Source organism: Lissotriton helveticus, chromosome 1_2 (assembly GCF_964261635.1).
Source record: "Lissotriton helveticus chromosome 1_2, aLisHel1.1, whole genome shotgun sequence".
In the NCBI taxonomy this organism is placed as follows: Eukaryota; Metazoa; Chordata; class Amphibia; order Caudata; family Salamandridae; genus Lissotriton; species Lissotriton helveticus.
This window is the reverse complement of record NC_136058.1, coordinates 370316979-370322978: the sequence shown is the minus strand read 5'-3', so window position 1 is coordinate 370322978 and position 6000 is coordinate 370316979.

Sequence of the window (6000 nt, the reverse complement as noted above, 5' to 3'; positions counted from 1 at the left end):
CTCATCGTCGCCATGTGTTGTAAATGAAGCCAGGATACAGATATAAGACTTAATTGGTATTTATTAAGTACCATAGAGAAGAACTGGTGATCCCATCAGAAAGCAGGGAGCTAACTGACTAAGTAGAACACAGTAGGTAATGACATCAAGGATATGGAATGTCAGGCTTAAAGGGATACAGTAAAACATAAGTGAAGAGAATACAACATGCTCCCTATTGTAAATTGATGTATTGTGGTTCCATGTTTTGCTATTTGGTTTACTTGTCAGACCCTAGTCTAGTGCACTGAGTGTGCCCAGGGCTTTTAAATCCAAATGCTGCTGGTGGGCCTGCAGCACTGGTTGTGCCACCCACAGAAGCAGCCTTGTAAAATGTGTCTAAGGTCTGCCATTGCAGAGCCTGTGTGCAGTCTGGTACTGTACTGTCACACTGACTGGGCAAGTGCACCCACTTGCCAGTCCCTAAACCTTCCATTTTCTTCATATCAGTCACCCCTATGGTAGGCCCAAGGGCAGGATGCAATGTAAGTATAAGGTAGGACAAGCCCTGATGGGTGTCCCAATAGTGAATTACAGCCATTTTCGTTTTTCACTATTGCAAGGCTACCGGTTCTCCATAGGACAGAATGGGCTGTTAGACTATTGCATGTTTATAATCCTAACTGGCTCAGAGAACATGGTAGAAATTCAAGTTTAGTATGCCTGAACTCAGAATGATAGAATACATCTTTTAGTGAAGTTGGTTTTAACATTCTGTGTTTGCTAATACCACTTTTAGAAAGTAGGTATTTGCTTGCCTAACCTTTCAAGCCTGCCTCTGCTAGGTTGTGTATTCCTTTGTCTGGTTTTGTGAGTGACAGGGCTGGGGCGTTCCAAGAGACAAGATGAGTCAGCCCAGTGGAGAAGAGAGATCTGCATCTAGATGGGAGGGAGGAGTTGCACCTGAACCTTGAATAGGGATGTGCCTGCCTTCCACAATGCTGGCTCCACCTCCTGGGGAGCGGCTGATGGCTCTGCCCTGCAAACTGAAAGAAGAGAAGGAGTCCTGTAAACAAAGTGCTCCAGGACTGTACTTGCCTTCCACAATGCTGGCTCCACCTCCTGTGGGGCGTCTGATGTGCCTGCCCTGCACTGTGAAAGGAAAGGAGAAGTCTGGTGAACAGACTACTTCAGAACTGGTTTGGACTGGGCAAAGGCCCCTCTCCCCTCAGAGAACAAAGGATTTGGGGGTATAAATATTGGCACCCTGATCCCATGAAATTAGATCACTTTGGACTACAAGAAGAAACCTTTACCGAGGAGAGGAACCTGAAGAAACTGAGGAGAGACTATTCCCAAGCTGAAGTGCTGCTTGGGGGATTGGCCTGCAGTGGTTGCCTTACTGCCAAAGGAAGGAGAAAGGAACTTTGTGTACTTTGCTTTCAACTTGTGAAGAATCTCCAAGGGCTTGGAAAAGAGCTTGCCTCCTGCTGAAGTCTCAGAGACAACAGACTTCAACCCCCAGCTCCCCAGAGTTCTTTTGGAAGTGCCTGCTGCTGTTTTGTGCCTTGAGGTACTGCGTGTCGCAAGGAGCTGGAAGCGCGACTCATCAAGAAGAATCGTGTCGCTGTGCCTGCCGTCGCAACTCCGAAGGAGGGTGTCGCCGTGTAGTTCTGAAAATTCTGGACTCGTGAATAAAACTTCGTCGTAGCATGACGATTTTTATATCAAAAGACCGAGAATGACTAGTACACTATGTACAACCATTTTCGTCATATTCAAGTGACGATTTCATTTCGCCTCGAAATCGTCATTTTCGTCCTGAACCCTTGGCTTCCATTTTGTGTACGGCAGCCATTTTGTGAGTTGCCCTCACATAGGCAGATGATTAAAGCCAAATTCGATTCCCAAGGACACGTACACCTAATTGACTTTTCTCTGACCTGGGCAAGCTGGAACCATTGCCCCAGGCCAAACCTGTTCGGTCAGTTCCTCTCCCAGTGGCCGAACGAGATAGCATCAAGGCACAACATGCCAGAAACCCTTTTCATCGCACACACACCCTGCCTAATCTTGCTCACACCTGCCCCTGCTCTTTTCTCTCTCACTTGCTTTATGATGAGGAGGTGCCCGTTTTTATTGGGGGTCCACCGATATCTGATGGAAATGTTGGGCCTTGCCGGGTAATTTGTTGTGGGCTGGACAAACTGAAATGTGGGCTTGTCATCATGACTCTGCTTTTTCTTTGTAGTGGAAACATGTGAATAGTATACTAAAATGTGGAGAATGTTTGCCTGAAGCACAATATTTTGTATAAAAAGAGAAGCCTGGCTTTGTAAGATTGAGCAGTCTCCTGAGAATATACATCCTGTGTTGTTGTACTTCTAGGACGCCTGTTACTTGGTTGCAGCCAATAAAATCGATCCTTGACTTCACCTAGAAGACTCTGAGTTTCTGTGGTCTAAATCAGGAAAGTACTCGAGGTCTTTGGGTGTGTACCCTGACACCACTGGGTTACCGGTTCGGTACCGGTTCTGAAAAACCCAGTACCTCAGTTGGCGCCCAACGTGGGGCGATACCAGCGGTACCGGTCCAGCCAGAGGTTCGTGAGGAGCTTCGTGAGAAAATTCTGGAGGAAGGCCAACCACTTCATCGACCCCTGCATGTCGACGTGGTCCGAAAGTCTTTGCTGTGAGGTTCCCCGCTTCCCGACGGCTACAAAGGACTGCTGCCCTGGCTATCGCCCTGATTTGGACCCTTGAAGTTTGGTAGAGTGAAACGATAAGACGAGTCTCTGGTGACGTCATCGATATCTCAGTTAAGTATAAGTGGAGCGTCTCCCAGTCCTTAGTTGGTCTTAGTTTGGGTATCCCCTTGGGATCACTTTGTTTGGAACTTGCAAGTGCCAAAGCCGAAGGACTCGTGTATTCACGAGAATATCGTAATCGATAATCCTTTGAAGTTTGAAGCTAGACTAGAGAGCGAAGATGCCTGGTCTTAGCAGACTTGGAAATTTGTTTTGTCTTGGTTGTAGTAATAGGGATTCCCGATTGGAGGACTCGTGTCCGGTTCCTCCGATTGGAACTCCAACGTATGAATTGTATGTGAAACATGGAGTAGGCCCCATCACATACAATGAAGTGTGGATCAAATACACCAGAAAAGATGGTGTTTTAAAATGGCCCCAATATGGTAGCTTTGACACGGAAATCCTAGATAACCTCGAAGTTAAACTTTTCAAGAAGAAAGCCCGACCGGCGATGTTTGACTCTTTCCGCCTATGGCGTAAGGAAGCCAAACAGAAGGAAATTAAATTAGCGAAGAAAAATAAGAGAGAAAGGGGTATTTCGATAATGCAAGCTGCTATGCAGTTTAAAGACAATGAAGAAGAACAGATGAGTGAGCAGTTGCACAGGCAACGTAAAATGGTGATAGATAAATGCTATCCAATTTTGCCGCCTCTTCAGCAAGATGCAGCAAAAGAGCTTGAAAAGGATCCCCTAATGTCGCATTTGTTAAGTTCGCCACCCCCCTATGCGCAAAATGCTACGGCACCTCCGCAACCTTTAGTTGCGCAACCTGTGATTGCATTGCCTCCTGCTCCTCCACAGCACCCACCAGCTACTCTTCAGCTGGCTCCTGCTCCTCCGGTGCAGTCTCCTCAAGGGCCACCGACTTTTACATCTGCTCTTCCTATACTTCCTACAACTTTGACTACTATATCGACTACCACTCCTGGTACTCCTCCTGACACTGCCTCTGCATCTGCCTCGTCTCACCCTGCTTTTCCGCTTGTCTTTTCATCGACTTCTCCTTCTGTTCGTCAGAGAGTGGCTAGTACTGTTACTAGTATTTTATATCCTTTCTTTGGAGAGGCAAGTCCGGCTCCTGTCTCTGAGCATAAACAGTTGCGTAGCCAACAGCCTGATTCTAGGGAGAAGGAAACGTTAAATCATTTGGCACATAGATGGGTGACTGACCCGACAATATATGATCTAAATTCTGTTATGGATGTCTTCCATCAGTGGGAAGCATCAAAGCAGAGATACGTTTTTGAGAAAATGTGTGTTTTTCTATGTGAAGATTTAGAGGAAAATGATTTGGACTCTAATCCGCCCGAGCTGAGCCATGTACGGTTCGAATTCTCAAAAGGCGCAATTGTGGGTTCAGATGTTAGGAAAGCAGTTGCGACGTTGTTGTCGCTTAGGACTGAAGGTGTTTCTAAGTCGTTGTTTGAGTCTGATTCTTCTGTTAAAAAGAAGGGAAGACAATACCCCTTGAGAGAAGTTCCCCCACAATGGAGAGAGGGTGACGCAAATGCTAATCCGGTTATTCTGCCACACTTTCAGCGTGTGTGGGTACATGTTCCTTGGAAGCGAGCTGAAGTTTTGGCCCTTAAACAGACATTGCCTGATCCCCGTAAGAATCCTGCAGGGTATTACAAAGAATTGTCGCAGACTGCAGGTTCATGCATCATGAATTTAGCGGATATAGACATGTTGTTTGGGAACGTTGTTCCACAGCCTTTATGGGGAAAGATCCGTCATACAGATCATGATCAGGAGTTGGGTGACTCATGGGCTAATATTGCTGCTGCAGATGCCCTACAAATTGGTGGTGCTAAGCCTGAGCCTTTAGTAGCAGAACTTCCTGGTAAGATCATTGATTACATGAAAACGATAATGCCTGCGATGCGTGTAAACTGGGATAAGTTGTCTGCGTGTAAGCAGAAGAAAGATGAAACAGTGTCTGATTTCTTCACCAGGTTTGAAGAGACGTTTGTCGACCACAGTGGTCAAGATATGAGCACAGAAGGTGGTCAGCGATTGTTCGTTGATAAATTTGTGCACAATCTGCTTCCAGAGTTGTGTAAAAAGTTGAAAGATTCAGAAAGTTCTTGGGCAGTTTCCTCTTCAGCACAGATATTGGCTACTGCACAATATTACGAAAATCGAGACAAAGACGAGAAAGATAGAGCAGAAAAGAAAACTAAAGAGTTGAAAACGAAGGTTCTGTTACAGCAAGCGTATCCGCCACGTGGTGGTGGTGGCCAGAATAATGGTGGTCAGAATTACTATCAGAATAATTATCAGCAGCCTCAACAGTATCAGAGGAACTCGCAAAGAGTCGAGTATACTCAACCACGTGTCCCTGTAGGCCCCAATCAGTGTTCATATTGTAAAGAAGAGGGTCATTTCAAGTATAGTTGTCCCATTTTATTACAGCGTACAAATGGTGCTTCTGGTGGAAGAGGTCGGGGTGTTCAACAAGCGTCTAGAGGTAGAGGACGTGGAAATTTCCCCCAGAACACACAGTCTCTTCCACCTCAAAATTCGATGAATAGGTTCGATCAGCAGAATAACGCATCTGGTAGGACGGCTCAGTACTATGCTGATGATTACTATGCAGAAGATGAGCATATGGAAGGTAATGATTGCTAGGACAGCCATAGACAAAGAGAGGGAGTTGTTTCAGTTCCAGTAGATCAGAGTGGACCATACGTTGAGGTGATTACATCACGTGTGTCAGAACCTTTTCTGTTGGATACTGGTGCTACAAAGAGTTCTATTATGCACTCAAAACTCCACGGCGCACCTTTGTCTGGTGAAATGAATGTTTCTGTAGGTTTTTCTGGTGCCCCGGTTAGGAACCCGATTTCTAGTCCTATGTCCCTTTCTGTTGGTCCTTGTGAATTCGAAGCACCCCTTATTCTGACAACTGGTTGTGGTGAAAACTTGTTAGGATTAGATCTGTTAAAAAGATTGTATGCGACTTTGTACTGTTCTCCTTCAGGAGTACAACTCACAATGGGTAAGAAAGTGGTTTCTCCAATGTATTTGTCAAGGGATAACCTTCCGACAGAATTATCGTTTCTTCCTGATATTCTTTGGGCTACTGGTCCTAATGATGTGGGCCTTTTGGAAATACCACCATATGTTGTAACATTGAAAGCCAATGTTAAAATGCCACGCATTCCCCAATACAAAATTTCTAGTGAAGGTGAAAAAGCGTTGTTAGCGA